Genomic DNA, 22,143 nt, shown 5'->3' with positions numbered 1-22,143 from the left:
AAGTAGGTCTTCTCAGATGAGAAATTGACCCTCTAAGAATCTCTGCAAATTGGTCAGCTGCTGTCTGTGAGACCTAAACAGGAGGTGCCTTTCGTCCTCTTAGCAAAGTGCCAACAGGCATGTCCATAATCTTTAGGGAGTCAGGTATGAACAATTAATGGTTAAAAAAAAAAAAAAAAAAACTTTAGCTCCATGTAAACTCCCTTGAGCAACTGATTCATATAAATTATTTTTTACTGTTACTGTCTTGGAAAGCCCAGGGTTAGTCACCAGCATGTCACAATGAGCTGTCTAAGGAGAGCTTGTGAAAAGCAAGGTACATCAATGTGTTCAAATTATTATAGAGTCTCTGGAATGTGACTCCCCTTCCTGACTTGCTAAAAGTAAACCTTCTTCTTTGGTGTTCTGGGATTCTGCTCCATACTTTACTCTTTTTTATATTGTTGTTCAGTCCTGCCCAACTCTTTTTGACCCATTGGATTTTTGTTGACCGAGATACTGGAGTGGTTTGTCATTTCCTTCTCCTGATCATTTCACAACTAAGGAACTGAGGCAAACAGGATTAAGTGACTTGCCCAGGATCACACAGCTAATAACTGCATTTGAATTCAGGAAAAATGATTCTTCCTGACTCCAGAACCAACGCTGTACCCACTGCACCACTTAGCTGCCTCTTTATATTCTCTGAATTGACTTAGTTTTCACTTTGGGAAGTGATGGTTTGAAGTTCATGTGTTTATTTAACTATTTGTCATTACCCCCCCACACATTCCTATCACATGGATCAGAATGTTTTGCTTGTTTTTATGCTCAATGCTTTCCCCCACCCTTTTTTCTTTATAGTTATATGGGAGTTCTTTGAGATGTAAAGTTTGTTTCCATAGACGAAATTTAACAATTTCCATTAAGGCTTCTGGAGTTCACTTTTCAGGGCAGTATATTAAACATGTCTAATAGATTGTAAAGATGTTAACTGAGATCAACAGAACCCTTTTAAACATCCAACTTACTATTTATAGAGATGTCCTCTTCTGTTTGGGCTTTGAGATCAGTTTTTAAAGATTATTCAGGAAGAGTCCCAGTATAAGGAATTAGGAATTTAAAAAACAAAAACAAAAATGGATGAAGCATATATATTAAATACAAATGGAAACTGCCAGTTTTCTTTACTTTATATATATATATATGTATATATATATATATATATATATATATGCATGCGTGTGTGTGTGTGTGTGTAATTTTTACTTAAGCCTGATAAAAAGTGTCATTAAAGAGAAACAGTGCATCAGTGGTTGGGTCTCAAATAGATTCTTGTTAGATCCCACTTGAACTGTCTCCCCTACTAATAGCATTGTACAGATGTTAAATGTACATAAGCAAAGACATACTACTGAGATGATATCTCCCCCCATTTCCAAATTAGGTAGATACAAATGAATTCAATTCAACAAACATATTTAACAATAGTAAAACTGATGATGAAGGTGATGATGATGATGGCATCAATGAACATGGTGATGATGGCACTGTTGTGACACATAATATGTCAGGATCTGGAGATATTAAGAAATGACTATACCCTTCACATGTACAACCAGATTGTAGAGGTAAAGGAAAGGAAAAAGGAGGACAGGTTATCTTGTTCCCATCAGGAGTCCTTATTTTTTTTTCTTTTGAGGCAAGAGTTTGTAGAAAATACATATGCTAAGCCATAATGTAGCAAACGTAGTTTGACACTTTGTCAGAATCCAAACTTCACAGAACAAATGGGATTTATTCCATGGTTTGGATTCTGTGAAAGAGCCACACTTGAGGACCTAGCGGGCCACAGATTTACTGCCCCTGAATTCTAACACTTAAAAATTTTATCATTGTTAAGGCAGTTAGAAGCAGTCTACATAGAGAGAGGGAACAGTTCTGAATTGATTATGAAGGAATAATCTCAGGAAAAAAATGGAGGAGTAAAATAGAGGAATGCCTAGGGAGAAGGAGGAAGGGAAAGGAATAGGGAAAATTATCTCACATAAAAGAGATATGCAAGGAAGAGTTTTTATACTCAAGGGGAAAATGGGGTGGTTGGGCAACTCTTGAACTTTATTCTCATCTGAACTTGTTCAAAGTGGAAAAAATGCATTACATACACACACACACACGGATACACACAGATGTCATATATGCTCAGTAGGGTATAAGAATCTATTTTATGCTACAGGGAGAGTGGAAAAAAGCAATAGCATTAAATGCACACTTTTGGAAACATAATGTAATAAAAATTACATTCAATAAAGGGCCTTGGAAACATAAATTAAAAATCAATTGGGAACTAGTTAATCTAATCCTAAAGAATGATTGGATAAAAGAGAAAATTATATAAATAATCAATTATTTCATTAAAGATAATGACAACAATGAGATAACATACCAAAATTTACAATACGCAGCCAAGGAAGTACTTAGGGGAAATTTTATATATTTAAAAGCTTAAATCGATAATAAAAAAGAACAGATCAGTAAATTGGTCATGCAACAAAAACATAGAAAAAACAAACTAAAAATTCCAAATTAAACACCAAAATAGACATACTGAAAATCAAAAGAGATTAATAAATTTAAAAGTAAAAGAAAAATATTTTATAAAAAATAAAACTTCTAGCTGGTTTTATGAGAAAGGTTGCATGTTGAATGAACGTTGCAAAGGAAAAAACAAATATGCATTGGCAACAGATAGTACATGAGGTATGAGGAATAGTGAGGAATTGAAGATGATACATACATTATCAACCTCACAGTAATAGGAAACGTACAAGGAAGGAAGGATTTTGAGGGAAAGTTTTTTTTTTTTTATTTTGGACATATTGAGTTTAAGATATCTACTGGACATTCATTTCATGATGTCTGAAAGAGTGTTAGAGATGTGGGATTGAAGGTAAGCAGAGAGATTAAGTAAGGATAAGTAGATAGATATTACATGTATCATCACAGAGACGGTAATGAAATCAATAGAAGCTAATAAGATCACCAAGTAAAGTAAAGAGGATAGTGGCTAGAATTAAACAAAGAGATCATACCAGACAATCTGAACTATTAACTATGTGGTTTGACTCATGCCTGGGAAATTTATAAAATTAATCATTTAAATGATGATTTGTCAAAAACAAAAAGTAAACCAATGACTTCAAAAAGTTCATGAGGCTTAATCAGGAACACATCATGGCAAACCAACCTTATTTCAGATTTTGACAGGATTACCTATATGGTAGATGATGAGAAATTATGTGGTTTTTAAATTCCTTTATAACCTGTAGGTCCTTTCTACTTTTCCAAGTTTCTTACACCTTACTCTCCTCCACATGCTTTAAAATATAGTAACACTGGTCTTGTAGCAATTATGCAAACTCATCGCTCCTCTTGACTTGAGGCATTTTCATTGATTCTCCTGCCAGAGTGGAATTCTCTCCCACTGTCATCTAAACATCTTGACTTCCTTGGCTTCTTTCAAGACTCATCTAAAATTATGTCTTCTACAGGGAGCCTTTCCTGATTCTTTCTCAATGCGAATTTCCTTCCTTCTGTGACTATCTCTTTTTATCCTGAATATAGCTTGTTTGTAAACAGTTGCTAGCATATTGTCTCTCCAACTATACTGTGAGATTTGGGGGAGTAGGGACTATCTTTTGTCTTTGTGTCTCTGGAACTAAATATAGGGTTTGCCAAATAGTAGACACTATATAAATGTTTGTTGACTTGTGGATTTGAATTTAATATATTTTACCTATATTTTATCAAAAAATGATAAAATGTCTCAACCTACTCTTGTGGACAAGATGGAGATAAGTGGATGAGATTATAATACAAATAGTGGGCTTTAGAAGTGGTTCCATGATCAGATTCAAGTGGTTAATGGTTAATGCCAACCTTGTCAAAGAGTCTTCAGTGGAATATGATAGGGATCCAAGTCTTACTTTCTAATATTTAAGGATTGTTTCAGTGACTTGAATAATGGCATAAATCATCATCAATGCTTATCAAATTTAGAAATGTTACAAAGCTGAGATAAATAGTTAACGTGGTGGATGACAGGATTGGTATCCAAAAACATCTTGAAAGGCTAAGACATTACCTAAAATTGAATAAGACAAAATTCAGTAGGCCTTGATATGAATTCTTTTTTTCTTGGGCAACAAAAATTGGTTTCACAAGTACAAGATGGAGGAGGCATAGCTATATAGATGTTCTGAAAAAAAAAATTAGATATGAGTCAGTAGTGTGATCGTGCACCCAAACAAGCTAATGCCAATTTGGACTTCATTAAGAGAGGCACAACTTTCAGGAACAGGCATGTGCTAGTCCCATTGTTCTCTACCCTAATCAGCCCTGTTTTGTAGAATTGTTTTACTTCCAAGTACCACAGTTTAAAAAGATCATGATGAACTAGATAACCTTCAGAGAAGGACAATCAGCATGTCAGAGTACCTTGAGTTCTTATTATTTAAAGATCAATTGAAGGAAATGGTTTAGCCAGGAGAAGGGAAAACTCAGGGAGTACAAAGAGCTGTCTTTTAGTATTTCAAAGACTGTCATATAGATGAAGAATCAGATCTTTCTTTTTGATCACAGAGAGAAGAATAAGGAGTGATTTGTGGAAGGTACAAAAAGACAAGTTCAAGCTATATGTCAAAAAACAAAATCAAAGCAATAATAAACCAAAAACCTTCCTAGATATTAGAACTACCCAAGGCAGAAACAGACTGAAAACAAATAAACAAATAAAAATAATATTTCTTATCTTTGGACATTTTCATATAGAATTGTTCCCATTATACAAAGTATCAGCACCTGAAACTTTAGAACATTGTCTAGAGCTCTGAGAAGTTAAGTGACTTGGTCAGGGTCACACATTCAGTATGTATCCAAGGTAGGGGCATTTCCTTTCTGTACTTTCCCCCATGCTATAGGAATCAGTGATCATACATTATTTGTCTTCTTAGAGTTAGGTAGAACCTGTACACACACACACATACACACACACACACAGACACACACACACCTCTTGTAAGATTAGTGCACACTCCAAAGAGGCATTATATTTCTTTTAAGGACTGTTACCTTAGTGATAAATGTTCTGCAATTTAGATCCTTAGACATTTGTCTGGGTGTTGAAGAAGTTAACATGCCAAAGGCTTTATGTTCATTATGTGTTAAAAGTGGGACATATTAATCTGTTAAAATAGAATAATAGATAATAGGGAGAGAGATAGAGATGGCAGAGATAGAGAAAAAGAGATGAGAGAAGATAGCTAGTTACCTAGATCATACATATAATATATATATATATATATATACAGAGAGAGAGATACACAGATCTCTCTATGTATCTATATTATGTACATATTATGTATTGATCTATAGATTGATAGGTAGATGAACCTCCTCTGGTTCTTTGTACAGATTAGAAGGTTAATGCTGAAAAGGACATTTGGCATCATTTAATCTGAGTTGTTCATTTTACAAATGAGGAAACTGAGGCCCAGTGAGGTGAAGTAACTCCCCAAAGGCCATAATGCTAGTAAGTGGAGGGAGCATGATTTGCAACAAGATTTCTGATGGTATAACCAAGGCTTTTCCAATTAGGCTGCACTGTGATCAGTGTGAGTCTGATATTGACCTACTATGTTGAAGTCCATAGTTCAGATCTCTCAGGGTTGTTGTGAGGTTCAAAACTGATGATTCATATAGAGTCAGCTGGAAAATTTATCATTATCTCTGAATTTTCAGATGTTCATTGAGACAAATGATAAAAGATGAATATTTTCCCTTACCCCCAAAAGGAGGCATAGGTATAGAAAGGTTAATTTTTGACTAAAACTTAAATTACTGACAAATTGTTAGACTCTATCAAATAATTGATTGGCAAACACTTAACAGAATGAAACTTAGTAACTTACTTACTTAGAAATAAATATATCTTTATAAATAATGAAGAATACCAGATTAATTTCATTTTGTTATATGACAGAGTGACTTAGTAGATCAAAGAGAAGCAATAGATTAAATATATCTTGATGTTAATAACATCGTTGATGCTGTCCCATATGGCATAATCATTATTGAACTAGGAAAATAAGTCAAATAGCATACTTTGTTAGATGGTTAGAAAAATACTTGATAAGCTATGGGAATATTGCCAACAGTGGGAGGAGAGGGGGAGGGAAGGAATCTAGAGGTACATACATTACAAATTGCTATTCCATACTAGTTTGTGAACAGTGTTACATTATGTTTATTAATCTGAGAATCTCAAAATTGGAAGCAACTTTAGAGGCTGCCTAGTTCATCCTGTCCTCAAACTTAAACAAGAATATTTCTATAATATATATGACAATTTATCATCTTATTTTTGGTTGAAAAAAATCTGGTTTTCTTCACTATTCCCCAAATTCTATATTTTATCGCTTGACCCTTGCAGACACTCATAATGTTCTTCTCCATACTTTATGCCAATCTTCATATTTCAGAAATATTTCCCTCTTCCTCAGATCATTCCCTAATACACCCAATAGTTATATTTTTGTGGTTCAGCTGCCTTAGTCATGGCCATCATGACCCCATTTGGAATTTTCTTGGCAAGGTTACTAGAGTGGCTTACCATTCCCTTTTCCAGTTCATTTTACAGATAGAGAACTGAGGCAAACAAGTTAAGTGACTTGCCTAGGATCACGTGATCAGTAATTGTCTGAGGTCAAATTTGAACTCAAGAAGATGAGTCTTCCTGTCTTCAGACCTGGCACTCCATCTACTATGCCACGTAGCTCCCCAGTTAGGATTATATTCTAAAACAAGTGAACTTTATTTATTTGGTTATCTTTCCAGTAGAATTCTTTGAACACTCATTCGCTTTTACCTTTCTATTATCATAGCATCATAACACAGTAGTAGAACACTGTGCTATGAACAATATTCTAATGCATCAATTGGTCTTTGAAATCAATGAAGTTTTATCCCCTCCTACGATGCAGATTAAGCCACACTCAGACCTGTGTTTTCCACTATTATACAAATTCTTCCATAAATTGATAAAGCAAGATGCACCCACTTTGTAAAGAGTATCCCACATTTTTTTTTTACATCCAAATGATAGCAGAGGGTATACAGTTGTCCACTAGCAATATCTCCCATTTGCTATATAACTAGCTTGCCTTCTTATACAATAGTTCATCTTTACCACCTACAACCATGCTTGGCCCATAGTAGGCCTTTAATACTGTTAAATGAATATTTTTTGAATCCTATGATCCTCCATATTATTTTTGTTATTTTCATTTTTCATTCTTTGTATAATAGAGCAGAATGATGGGAAGATCTAAACAGAAAAGGAATTTTCCAAAATAGTAGAATAAGAAGATCTTAAAGGTTTACCAAAAATATCTGAAAACCTAATGCAAACAGGTTAATATTATAAGACAACTAGATCAAGGTGAATGGCTGAAGATTAAGTATATCTTATTGAATGTTAAAAGTCAGGCTGATTATCTCACTCTAAGTAGTGAAAACAAACAGCTATAAGAAGGAAAAAAAAAATAACAGTTCTTGAAGTCTTGCTTATGGTCCTGGGAGTGTTTAGAAAAGGGAAGGAGTATTTGTTTTCTTCACCCTCCCTGTCTTCCACAATGGTGTCAGAGAAGAAGCACGAGTTAATATGTGATGAGCAGAACAAAGATGTAGAGTTGATTCAGGGTGTTAGCCAGAAGAGAGAGAGTGTCTGGTTCCTTGTTACGAGACCAAGCTACCTGCAAGATGGAACACCTTAGAGCTGAGACTACGAGGGAACAGATTTGTGGAAGATATTTCTGATTTCAGGGTAATAATTCTGGATATTTTGGGGAAAGCGGAGAAGAAATAATTTACTACAGGATTTCAGTATAGCCCGAAGAACCATGACCTTCTTATTAATATGACATCAATGTTGGAGGGAACAGTGAGAGGACATCAGCAACCTTGCTACATCAGAGACTTAAGTATACCCTCTCTACGTAGGCTTTTACCACATCTGTTTACTACTTGTGTGCCTTTGCACTTATGAACCCAATGTGTATCCACTCTTTCTAGTGATATTATATGTGTATGTATGTATGCATGCATCTATGTGCATGTGCATATGTATATATACATATGCATGCATATATGCATGTATGTACACAGATATGTATATATATGCATTCATTGTGTGTGTATGAGGAAATTGTGCCTCAGTTTTACGGGAAGATTTTTTTTTGCTACTATACTTGCTATTTCATTTCAGTGAATGTCTTTCCTTTAATCTCTGTCTTTGACTTACCAGAGAAAAGAGAAACACAGCAGTGGGGGCTCATGAGTTATAGATTTAAGATAACAGATCCTCAGGGTATCTTGAATTTAAGGTAATCATATGCAAGTGTATTGATCAGAAAGTATAAATGTATATCCCAGAGAGGATGTTACATTTAAAAAAAATATTTTGTAGCTAATCTTTGTTCTCATGCCCACCATGAATCTATTTTCAATGCCCTTTGGCTGAACTTTAGGTTGAACTATTTTGGAAACTGTTAAGCCTTACGCACAGCAGGTTCTTAATTCATATTGATTGAATTTAGATTGGATTATTGAATCAAAAAGAATTAGCATTAAGAAAAAAAGGTCTCACTAATACAAAATATATAACTATAAATTAATATACCAATTTTCATTTTTGAAGATTTTGGTACAGATTTTTGTGGAATTTGTAAGGTTTCATTTATTTGTTTATTTATTTTACTCAGGGCTGTCATAATTGTTCAACAGTTGGGCATTACCGATGATATACAGCTTGTCAGCACTGAACTAGATGTTCGAACCCAATTAGTTATTTCAAATAAAGCTGCTCTTTACAAAAATTAGATTAGAGTTATACAGTCCGAGATTCAATCTGGCCCTGTCAGCTTAAGATTCTTGTTTTAATGATTCTAACTCCAAGTATTGCTTCTTTTCTACAGATGCTATTAAACTCCTTACATTTTCCAAAATAGAGCTATCAATAGTCTAAATTGTTCTTGATCTGGCCATGTCCATCTTTTTATGTCTATATGATATATTTATTTTTATTAAAGACTTCCTTTGTAGTTTTTAACCATCTCCCCCATTGCTTTATTTGGAAGATACTTTAGTATAAACCCCTCACTTTTTTAGAGAAAAAAAATGTTTATCTAAATTAAGTGAGTTTTTCAAGGTCACACAGTTCAGCCGCAGAATAGCTGACATTTGATGTTAGGCTCTTTGATTCCAAATACAGTGTTCATTCTATTGAACAACACTGCATCCCGTTTATACCACTCTTCCTTTCGCTTATTTGCAATTTTCATAGCATCATAAATGTAGAGCTGAAATGAAATTTAGGGGTTATTCAAACGAACACTCTCATCTTTACAAAATAAAGATATTGAGACACATTATTATCAATCAAAAAGCATTCATTAGGCAGCTACTGTGAAGCAAAGATTGCTCTGGGAACATAGAACAGGGAGCTAAAATTATAATCCTTGTTGTAAGAAACCTGATATTCCATTGGTAGTCACAGAGATTTGGGAGAGAAAATACACACACACACGCACACACACACACACACAAATATTTATACACATACATAATTCATATAAAAACATATACCAAACAAAAGGAATACAATTACTAGGGGAGGCCCTATCAGCTGGAGGGATCAGGAATGGCCTCAACAGGAGATGCCACTTGAATTGGTTTTTGAAGGAAACTAAGAGGAGGGAATGAAAAGAGAAAATATGTATCTGCCTTTGTTGTAGCTTGCTTAAAGGCCAAAGTTGTGAATAGTAGAACAAATGGGTGCAAGATCAGACAAAAACTACATTTTTCATCTCTTTGTCTTTTCACAAGGTCTCCCCACACTGGGAATTCTCTGCTTCCTCAAGCCTTGATTTTAGTTTTTCTGTCTTTTTCAAGATTTCAAGACTCAACTCATATTAGACTTTCTTCAGGAAGCCTTTCATGATCCCCTAGTCACTCAGATCATCCCTTTCCAGATCATAAGTATAACAGAATAAAATATAAAATATTTATAAGAATATAAATAACCTAGCTATTTGCATATTATTTCCCTCAATAGAAGGATAGAATGCAGTTCATTAAGTGCAAGAATTATTTTTGCCTTTCTTTGTCTCTAAGGTTTTAGCATAGTGCCTGGTACCGTGCAAGTGTTTCATAAATGCTTCTTTTAATTTCTTATTTATTTTAATGTTATTTCTTTTTTTTTTAATTTTGAGTTCCAAATTCTCTCTCTCTCCTACGACCACACACATCCACTGAGAAGGCATGGAATATGATATCAATTATACACACGAAATCATGCAAAACATTTTTCCATACCAGTCATATTTTCAAAAAAAAATAAATTGACAAATTATGCTTCAATTTGCACTCATAATTCATTAGTTCTCTCAAAGGAGGAGGGTAACATTTTTCACCATAAATCCTTTGGAATTACTATGGCTCATTATATTTATCAGAGGAGCCAAATCTTTTACAATTGATCATTGTTACAACATTGCTGTTACTGCGAACGATGATTGCCTAGTTCTTTTCACCTTTACTTTTTATCAGTTCATGTAAGTCTTTCCAGGTTTCTGAAAGTATCCACATTCATCATCTCTTATAGAACAATAGTATTTCATTACATACATACCTCACAACTTGTGCAACCATTCCACAATTGATCAGGATCCCTTCAATTTCCAATTATTTGCTGCCACAAAAAATAAGTTTTTTGGGTATGTAAGTAAATTTCCTTTTTTTTATCTCTTTGGGATATTGTCCTAGTACTGGTATTTCTGGGTCAAACATTATGCACAGTTTTATAGCTCTTTGGGCATAGTTTAAAATTGCTCTGTAGAATGGTTTGATCATTTCATCACTATGACAACAGTGCATTAGTATACTTATTTTCCCCCATTCTCTCCATCATTTGTCAATTCTAATAGGTCTTTTAATTTGCATTTCTATAATGAATAATGATTTACTGCTTTTTTATATGATTGTAGTTTTAATTTCTTATTTTGAAACCTCCTTGTTTATATTCTTTGACCACTTATCAGTTGGGGAATGGCTCTTATTTTTGGAAATTTGACTTGGTTCCATACTCATAGTTGAGAAATATATCCTCTATCAGAGAAACTTGCTACAAAAATTCTTGATATTAGTATATTGTTTAGGGTATCTGTTAACATAATGTGGTTTTCCTCATTATTTATTTTAGTTAGGTCTAGTTTTGTTTTTGCTTTGTCTGAGATGTAAGAGCGTTGACTTTGTTGACTTCTGGTTGTATGTTTTGATCTTCTTTGTCACCAAAGTAAGATTCTATGGTCAGATTATTTTTGTACTGTTTGCTCATGATCCTAGTCAATTACTTGAGTTTTAAACTCTTTGTTAAGGTAGAGGTCTACTTCCAGTGTGGAGAATGTACTGTCCCAAGCTTCGTGAGTTTTATGCAGCTATTGTTTAGGGACCTGTAAATTTTCAGTTCTTCCAAGGTGGTATGATCAAAGGAGAGGTGTTTACTCCTTTCCTGGTCTGTGCTCTGGTCTATGAATGACCACAAGCATTGTTTTCTGTCTTGGAACTATGAGGAAGATTTCCTTTCCACTGCCACTACAAGCTCCAACATGCCAGCACTCCTCCTCATCCCAGGACCACCACCCAGAACTGTGACCCAGATTCAAGCAAGGGCAAAACGAGAGAATCCTGCACCAGCAAAGAGATCCCTGCAATCCCCCTCTGATCAGCCACACAATTCCCCTTCAGTCTGTGCGCTTGAAGCTCTGGAAGCCCCACCAGCCTGGGGCTGCACTTGGGGACTGGGACTGGGACTGAGCTTCTCTATCATCTCAGACACAGAATTTCTCTACTGACCTTCTAAATTGTCTGGCGTTGGTGGATTGAGAAGTCTGGAAACTGCCACAGCTGCCTGTGATTCAGTTCTCTGAGGTCTTCTTCAGGTTTGCTGAGGCTGTTTTGCCTGCATGCCCATGCCAAACTGTGCTCCTCTCCCAGGCAGGTGAAATATACCTTTCTGATCAACCATCCTGGCTGTCTTGGGCTAGAAATTTGTTTCACTCTGTCTTTTTTGTGGGTTCTGCTATTTTAGAATTTGTTTAGAGCCATTTTTTACAGGTATTTGGAGGGGCTTGGGGTAGAGCTCAAGCAGTCACTGCTTTTACTCTGCCATTTTGGCTCAACACCCTCAAAATCCTTTTTTAGCTCTCCATGGCCTGAGACCAATTAACATTTTTCTTGGAGGATTTGGATGTGGGAACTTTGACTTTATTGTCTTTTTCTGAGTATATGTTTTTATCTTCTTTGTGACCATATTAAATTTCAATAGTCAGAATTTTTTCCCTTATTTACTCATTTTCCCAACCTATTGACTTTTAACTCTTTCTTAAAGTGGGGATCTTCTTCCATGGTGTAGGGCCCACTGTCCCATGCTTCAGGGGATTTGTGCAGCTATTTTGAGAGGTACTTCTAGGGACCTGTAAGTTTTCAGTTCTTCCATGATCTAAGGAGAGGTGTTTACTACTCTCCTGTTCTGTGTTCTGGTCAGTGAGTGACTGCAAGCACTCTTTTTTTCTGCCCTGGCACTGTGAGGAAGGCCTTTTTCCCTCATTGTGACTGCTAACTTTACTATGCTAGTGCTCCTCCTCATCCTGAGACTGCCACCCAGGACCTGGATACAAGTATGGCCAAAGCTTCTCTTTGACTGACCCCCAGTGTTCTTCTCCACTCTGGAACTGTGACCCAGAACTGCATTTGGATAATAAAGTTTCCAATCAGTGCCAGTTGAACCCAGTGCTAGCAGAGGGTCCCCTGTAATCTCTTTCTGAGCAGTTGCCCCTGTTACTGTGTCTGGCCTGAGAGCTTCCAAAACTGCTGTTGCTACTGTGGCCACTGCTGCTATTGTATCAATTAGTAACAGTAACACTATGTTTCTGATCATATAAGCACACATTTTCTATTTTTATACAAACTCAATGACATTTTAGGAAACTACATTCAGAGAAGAAAAATAAGTGGTTCAAACGAGAATGAGTGTTTAGAAATAATCTCAATAGACAGGTTTCTAGAAGCCATATTCCCCCTCTGAAAGACTTCAAAATCTAGGTATATCTTTTGACATGCTCCCCTGAGCTCCAAGTCATTATCATGAACTGTCTGCTTGAAATTTCTACCTGGATGTCCCATTGACATATTAACTCAATATTCCACAGTAGAACTCATTTAATTTTCCCCAAAACTCACCTCAGTTTCAAACATCTATATTTCTAATCAGGGCAACATCATTCTTATTTATATAGGCTCTCAAACTCAAATTTTCAACTCCTAACTTTCCCTGACTTCACATTTTCAACCAGAAGTAAAAAAGAAAAAAAGCAATCAAGGAACATGAATTTGTTAAGCACCTACTCTGTACCATGAACTGGAGATGTAAATACAAATAATGAAATATCCTGAACAAATTTGTTAATTCTACCTTCTCAAAATCTCTCACACATCTAAGTCCCTTTTGGTCATATTGCAAGGCATCTACCTTAATACAGGCCCTCTTCACCTCATAACTAGAATATTACAATGTCCCTTTATTTTGTTTTTCTATTTAGTCAGAGCCATAAGATTTTATCAGCTCTATTGGCTGCATGTTGCAAAATTTAAAGTACTGAAGTTTAAGAAACAAGAACAAGAAAATAGGATTCCCTCTCATACTCCTTGAAAATGGAGGGGGGTGTATTTACAAGTTTACTCTAATAATGAGTGAGTTTTCATTTGAAAGATTTTTTTTCTATTATAAAATTATGAAAATGTATAAGGTGGTTCAAAGATTTAACTTCAATACATCAGTATGAATAAACTCTCAAGTATTTGCTGTATGTCTAAAACCCTAGAATCTTGTTAGTTTCAGTTTATAAGTATAGGATAAATGACCTGTAACTGTTAAGGAAAAGTGAGAAAATTACTAGTATTAAAGCTTTAAGCTATGGTTAGTGAAATAAGTGTAAACTCTTATGGGAATATAATCTGATACTGTTTTGAACTTGATTTCAGGTATGCTTGTTTGAAGCATTATTCAGAAAAATAGTCCATCAGTACAGGAGAAAAATGTTATGTGTGGTAGTCTGAGCACTGTCTCTGTTCTGTCTCTGGGAAGAGGACTATTTTGAAATGTTCAAGAGAAGATTAACAAGGACAAGATAACTACATGAGTCATCTTCAACTCAACTCAAAATGTGATGATTAAATGGACATTGGGAGTGGGTTACTAGGATACAAGGAGAATTGATGTTCTATAATACTGATGACCATTATTGAACTGCTTTGACCTTTTGTTTCATGTTGTTTATGTTTGCTGAATTTTGATTTGAAAATCTCCCCTTTCAAAATCAGTCCATTGTGAGCCCTCTAAATAGTTTAATCTGTTCCCTGACTGAGTTTACTTGTAAAGTCTATTAAACAAGGATTGTCTCCTTAGGATATCATCATTATTGTTAGAATCTGTGAGAGCTGTTGCACTAAGTTATACAAGAGGACTCTTCACAGTGCTCTTTTCTTGGTATGTAATGTTGATAGTAAGCATGAGCACACTAATAACCTTATAAATTTGGCTTAAAGATAAGTGATCCATGAGATGATTGGGCTGACCCTGTCTCCTATGAATCAAAAACGGGGTGGGGGGAATTGAGAAAATTGTGGAAACGGTGTGAAACAAACTCCATCTTACAAAACTGTCTCCATTTTAAGAACTTCATTTCATTTTCCTGTAAATTCCACCTGCTTACTAATTGTGGGAATTCAGTGACATCCCATTTCACATCCAGAAAATCCACCTGCTCAATCTCCCTCTCCTAGCTCTCAAAACTCACTCATGCCGCATCCAACCCAGAAAGCCCTTAATCTTTCCTCCAATTAGAAATCAGACTGCCTAATTTTGAATTCTGACTTATGTCCCACTAATTGTTTTCTTTTAAACATAAAAATCCATCTCCTTTTGTATTAGGGGTCAAATACCAAGTCCCTGCCCTCTTGTTGCTCATACAAAAATGAAGCAATTCCAAAACTTTTTTTTTCCCCACATACTATGAGTAGATATTCATTTCTGGCACCTACCACCTACATTCAGTGTGACTGAGATAGGGTGATCCTCCTAGACAGCTGATAGAGGGCAGCTGTCTTCAAAATCCGTGCTTTTCATATTTTTAAATATTAATTTATTTATTTTTAGTTTTCAACATTCACTTCCACAAGATATTGAGTTCCACATTTTCTCCCCATCTCTACCCTCCTCCCACCCCAAGATGGCATACATTCTAAATACCCCTTCCCCCAATCTGTCCTCCCTTCTATCAGCCACCCCTTCTCTTATCTTCTTCCCCTTCTATTTTCCTGTAGGGCAGGAAGGATTTCTATAACCCTTTGCCTGTATATCTTATTTTGCAGTTGCATGTAAAAACAATTTTTTACATTCATTTTTTTAAAACTTTGAGTTCCAAATTCTCTCCCTTCTTCCCTCCCCACCCACATTCATTGAGAAGGCAAGCAATTTAACATAGGTTATATATGTGTAGTCATGCAAAATATTTCCATAACAGTTATATTGTGAAAGACTAATTATATTTCCCTCCATCCTATCATGTTCCCCCATTTTTTCTATTCTCTCCTTTGACCCTGTCCCTCCTCAAAAGTGTTTGCTTCTAATTACCCCCTCCCTCAATCTGCCCTCCCTTCTATCATTCCCCCCTCTCTTATCCCTTACCCCCACATTATCCTGTAGAGTAAGATAGATTTATATACCCAGTTGAGTGTGTATGCTATTCCCTCCTTAAGACAAATCCGATGAGAATAAGATTCACTCATTCCTTCTCATCTCCCCCCACTTCCCCTGCAATGTAAAAGTCTTTTCTTCTGTTTTATGTAAGATAATTTAGCCTGTTCTACCTCTCCCTTTCTCTTTCTCCCAGTATAATCCTCTCTCACCTCTTACCTTTATTTTTTTAGATATATTTTCATATTCAACTCACCCTGTGACCTCTGTTTATATATATATATATGTATATATATATATATATATATATATATATGTATACATTTTATTCCCTCCAATTATCCTAGTACTGAGAAAGGTCTCATGAGTTACAAATATAATTTTACCATGTAAGAATGTACAGTTCAACTTTAATAAGTCCCTTATGATTTCTCTTTCCTTTTTACCTTTTCATGCTTCTCTTGAGTCTTGTTCAAATTTTCTATTAAGCTCTGGTCTTTTCAGCAAGAATGATTGAAAGTCCTCTCTTTCACTGAAGGATTGTACTCAGTTTTGCTGGGTAGGTGATTCTTGGTTTTAATCCTAGCTCCTTTGACTTTTAGAATATCATATTCCAAACCCTCAGATCCCTTGATGTAGAAGCTACTGAATCTTTTGTTATCCTCATTGTTTTTCCATGGTTCTCAAATTGCTTCTTTCTGGCTGTTTGCAATATTTTCTCTTTGACCTGGGAACTCTGGCATTTGGCTATAATATTTATAGGAGTTTGCTTTTCAGGATCTCTGTCAGGAGATGATTGGTGGGTTTTTTCCACTTCTATTTTACCCTGTGGTTCAAGAATATGATGGCATTTTTCCTTGATAATTTCTTGAAAAATGACATCTAGTCTCTATTTTCCAGTTCAGTTGTTTTTTCAATGAGCTATTTCACATTGTCTTCTATTTTTTTTATTCTTTTGGTTTTGTTTTATAATTTGTTGATTTCTCATAATGTCATTAGCTTCCATTTGCTCTATTCTAATTTTTAAGGAATTATTTTCTTCACATTTTGTCCTCCTTTTCCATTTGGCCAGTTCTACTTTTTAAGGCATCATTCTCCTCGTTGACTTTTTGGACCTGTTTTCCAATTTGAGTTATTATATTTTTAAGGTGTTACTTTCTTCAGTATTTTTAGGGGATCTCCTTTAGCAAGCTATTGGCTCATTTTTCATGATTTTCTTGCATCACTCTCATTTTTCTTCCCAGTTTTTCCTCTACTTCTCTTACTTAATTTTCAAAATCTTTTTTCAGCTCTTCCATGTCCTGAGATCAAATCATATTTTTCTTGGAGACTTTGGGTGCAGGAGTTTTGACTTTTGTGTCTTCTTCTGGTTGTATGTTTTGATCTTCTTTGTCACCAGAGTACAATTCTATAGTCTTTTTTTTTTTTTAAGGTTTGCTCATGTCCCCAACCAATTACTTGATTTTAAACTCTTTAAGGTAGGACTCTACTTCCAATGTGGAGGGTGTACTGTCTCAAGCTTCAGATGTTTTGTCCACCTGTTTTCAGAGATATTTCCAGGGACCTGTAAATTTTCAGTTCTTCCAAGGTGGTATGATCAAAGGAGAAGTATTTACTCCTTTCCTGGCCTGTGTTCTGGTCTATGAGTGATCACAAGCACTCTTCTGCCTTGGAACTGTGAGGAGGATTCCCTCTCTACCACCACAAGGTCCACCATGCCAGCATTCCTCTTCACCCCAAGCCTGCTAACCAGGATTGCAACGTCAGTCCATGAACAAAGCAATATAATCCTGCCTCAGTGCCAGCAGAGATATCCCTGTAATCCCCTTCTGATCAGTCTCTAGATCCCCCTACCTTCTGTGGACCTGAGAGCTCCAGAAGCAATAGCTGCTGCTGTGGCCACTGCCCTGGAGCTGTACTATGGCCAAGGCTGGACTGCACTCCTCTTTCACCCAGCTCAGACAGACCTTTCCCATTGCCCCTCTAAGTTGTCTTTATGTTTGTGGGTTGAGAAGTCTGGAAACCACCACAGCTGCCCATAATTCAGTCCCCTGAGGCCAGGTCTTTGCCTGCATGGCCCACTCTGAACTGCGCCCCTCTCCCAGTCTGGCATAACAGATCTTTCTTATCAACCATCCAGGATGTCCTGGCCTGAAAATTTGTTTCACTCTGTCTTTTTGTGGGCTCTGCTGCTCTAGAATTTGTTTAGAGTCATTTATTACAGGTATTTGGATGGGTTTGGAGGACAGCTCAAGCAAGTCGCTACTTTTACTCTGCCATCTCGGCTCCTCCCCTGGTCCTGATTTCTTATGTAATTGCCATGCATTGCTTAGTTAAATCTGTATCCTTAGAAGCTCAAACCTTTCCCCACCTCAGTTATTTCAGATTTCACCCTATTACAGTAGGTCACATTTTCTCGGTTTTCAAAATGAATGCATTAGACTAGGTAACTTGGAGATAATTCTGTACCTTTTTTTTTTTAATTCAACTGTTCTTAGAAATTGTATTGAAGGGGCAGCTAGTTGACACAGTGGACAGAGTACCGGCCCCAGAGTCAGGAGGACCTGAGTTCAGATCCAGCCTCAGACACTTGACACTTACTAGCTGTGTGACCCTGGGCAAGTTATTTAACTCCAATTGCCTTGGGTGTGTGTGTGGGGGGAAGTAATAGTGTTAAATAATGGAAACAGTACCAGACTTGGAATCATGAAGACTTGGATTCAAATTCCTTCTGTGAGATACTATGCAATACTGTACACTTAACTTCTCTTTGCTTCCATTCCCTTATCTATAAAATTATGAGGATAGACATGTTATCAACTAAGGTCCCTTCCATCGCTTAATCTATGAACCTATGCTCCTATGACTTTGGACGTATCATTTCACCTCTCTTGGCCTCAGATTCCTCATTTGTAAAATAGACAGCCTTTAAGGTCCCTTTCATCTCAAAATCTTTATATGATTCTAAGTCATTTAAATGTTCTCAATTTCTGTTTCCTCATATATAAAATGAGGGCATTAATAAGGCCTAGTCTAAATATATAATCCTATGATTCCATTTCTCGGACTGACTACTCCACATCCCCACTTTAACAATGTATTCAGGGGCAGCTAGATGATGCAGTGGATAGAGCTCTGGCCTTGGAGTCAGGAGGACCTGAGTTCAAATCTAGCATCAGACACCTGATACTTATTAGCTGTGTGATCCTGGGCAAGTCACTTAATCCCTATTGTCTCACCGAAGAGGAAAAGGGAAAAAAAATAATATATTCAACTATTTTTTATTCTTGGCAACTACTATACAGTACCTTAATGGGCCCCTAAGTGCTTGCTGGATTGACAATATCAAACAAAACTACAGAAGCTACAGATAAGACTAATAATGAGTAACTTCTCTAATCAGTTATCCCAAGGTTAACTTCTTCCATAGAACTTGTGTCCACTCTTTTGCGAGTTCACCTGCCATGTTGATCACAGCTCCTCAACAGATCTATTTAGATGTTATATCATCCTTGCAGCCCATTCATTTTCTTGTTCAATTCCCTTGATCTGTCTGTCTTTCACATTTTGTCTGGTTCAACAGTAGATCCATTTTTTTTAAATTAAATTCTATTTTTAATTTACAGGAAAAAAAGAATGTACTCAAATTGCTCTCAAGTCCTGAAATTTATATCACCAGTTAAGATGAAATATCATCTCGGTCCTTTTGGTCATGGTTTATGTTTTCTTCTTTTTTTTAGGCACTTCATGAGCCCAGACCACAGACATGCCCAGGTGTCCCCATCCTCAAAAAACCTTCACTTTCTTTATTCATTTTAGGTAGCTATTGTCCCATATCTCTCCTATCTTTTTGCAACTCAACTCCTTGAGAAAGTCATCTACAACAAGTGATTGTACTTCTTTTCCTCTCTTTAAACTATATGCAGCTTGGTTTCTGACCTCATTCAACCAAAACTCCTCTCCAAAGTTGTGACTAATCACTAAATTGCCAAATCTAATGTTATTTTCTCAATTGGCATCCCTCTTGAATTCCCTAAAGCACTTGACACTGTCAGTAACCCTCTTCTGCTTAATACTTTCTCCTTTCTGGGTTTTCATGACACTATTATTTCCTGATTCTCTTCCTCCCTATCTGATAATTATTCAGTCTCCTTTGCAGGACTTTCATCCAAGTCATAGGTATCCCACAATTCTCTGTCATGGTCCCTCTTTTCTTTTCACTCTATGCTATTTCACCTGGTGTTCTCATTACATGATATGGATTCAATTACCATATCTATGTTTGCTCTCAAAGGCATTTGCCTAACCCTAATCTCTCTGTGGACCTCTCTTCTTGAAGCTCTAACTCTACATTGAACATAACAAATAGGAAGTCTTACTGACATCTTACACTGAACAGGTCCAAGACTGAAGTCATTATTTTTCTCTTGTAATTTTCACAATGCACCAATTTATGTTGAGGATGCCATCATCCTCCCAGTAAACCTAGACTTGAAATCTAGCCTTACTCTCTCTAACTGCTTATCTCTCTCACCCTGCCCCCATATCAAATCTGTTGCCCAGGCCTGTTAATTTTGCATTGATAACATTTCTTAAATAGATTTGCTCTTTTGACAGTGTCAGCACCCTGGTATAGACTGTCATTGCCTCATGCCTGGACAATTACAGTAGCCTACTGATGAGTCTGCCTGCCTCAAGTCTCTCCCCACTTGAGTTCATTCTCCCCTTAGCTGTCAAAGTGATTGTTCTACTGCACAGATCTTATCATGTCACTCTTTTAATCAACAAACTCCAGTGGCTCCCTGTCACCCCGAGGATCAAATGTGAAATCCTCTTTTGGACTTTTCAAGTCATTCATAACTTATCTCACACCTTTCCTGTCTTCTTACACCTTGTACTTCTTGCCTCAATGTACACTTCAGTGTGGTAATACTGACCTCCCAGTTGTTCCTTGAACAAGATATCTTCCAACTACAGAAGTTGGCTTGAGTTTGAGTGGCTATCCAGTTTGAGTGGCTATCCCCCATGACTGAAATTCTCTCACTCATTTCCACTTCTAATCTTCCCTGGCTTCCTTCAAGTATCAGCTACGAACCCTGCTTTCTACAGAAAGCTATTCTTAATCCCTCCCCTCAATTCTAGTTCTTTCGCTCTGTTGACTATCTTCAATTTATATAATATGTATCTTTTTTTCTTTTTTACAGGTGATCTCTACAATTAGATTTTTAACTCTTTGAGACTAAGGACTGTATTTTACCTTTCTTTGTTTCCATAGCACTTAGCAAAGTATCTGGCAAATAATAGGCCCTTAACTTTTTCTTTTTTTGAGGCAAATTGGGTTAAGTGACTTGCCTAAGGTCACACAACTAGTAAGTATCATGTGTCTTAGGCCGGATTTGAACTCAGATCCTCCTGACTCCAGGGCCAGTGCTCTATCCACTACTCCACCTAGCTGCCTGCTCTTATCTTTTTTTTAATTGACTAATTAACTGACCCAGAATATAAATGAAGTGTCATAAGATCATAGGTCCAAAACCAGAAGGAAGTCAGATGTCATTTAGTCCAACCCGTTCATTTTACAGATGAGGAAACTGAGGACCAAGGTCACATATGTAGAAAAAGGCTGAGCCTAAAATTGAATCTAGGTCCTCTAACTCCAGGACCATTCCTATTTCTTCCACACCATAGTGTCTCTTCTAATGTCTTGACTAATTCATAAATCCTTTATAGAAATCTTTGAATATACATATGTACACACACACACAGATACATACATACATATATACATACATATCTGCATCTATCCACACATACATATATGTGTGTGCATGTATGTTTCTGTAGTCATCATTTCTCTAAGTACAGTCTTCTGTAATGTAAAAAAACAAAGTCCATAATATCTTAAATTTGAAGCTTACTGGGTCCTTATATGTCATCTAGTCTAACTATTTGGAATTACTGATGAGAAACTGAGGCATACAAAAGGAAAATCACTTGCCTAAGGTCACATTGACTCCAAGTCCTTTGGCTCTAAATCTACTAATGTCTCCTTCTTTCTACTCCTTCAACTAAACTTTATGTGCTGTGAGTTCTAGCCAAACCTCTCTGTTCACCTTTCTTTTGGATTTACTCTAATTGTATACATTCCTTATGAAGTGAAGTATTGCTTCCTTTCTAAAAATAGAATTGATGATTAGACACAACCATTTGAGAGAAGAATTAGAATATCTGACATGCTCATGTAGTGGATCGTATTTCCCTCATTTTGAATTGTTCTTGCCCCATATGCCAAG

General features: G+C 36.2%; 1 pseudogene; it reads right to left on the bottom strand.

Annotated features, from left to right (window-relative positions):
* Positions 1-17,826, bottom strand: part of LOC114026301 — a 45,734-nt pseudogene extending 27,908 nt beyond the window's left edge.
* Positions 17,827-22,143: the final 4,317 nt, after the last annotated feature.

The sequence above is a fragment of the Vombatus ursinus genome, unplaced genomic scaffold (assembly GCF_900497805.2).
Source record: "Vombatus ursinus unplaced genomic scaffold, bare-nosed wombat genome assembly UNPS02014837.1, whole genome shotgun sequence".
NCBI classification, from domain to species: domain Eukaryota; kingdom Metazoa; phylum Chordata; class Mammalia; order Diprotodontia; family Vombatidae; genus Vombatus; species Vombatus ursinus.
The sequence above is the reverse complement of the archived record's forward strand: the minus strand, read 5'-3'. Positions and strand labels throughout refer to the sequence as shown.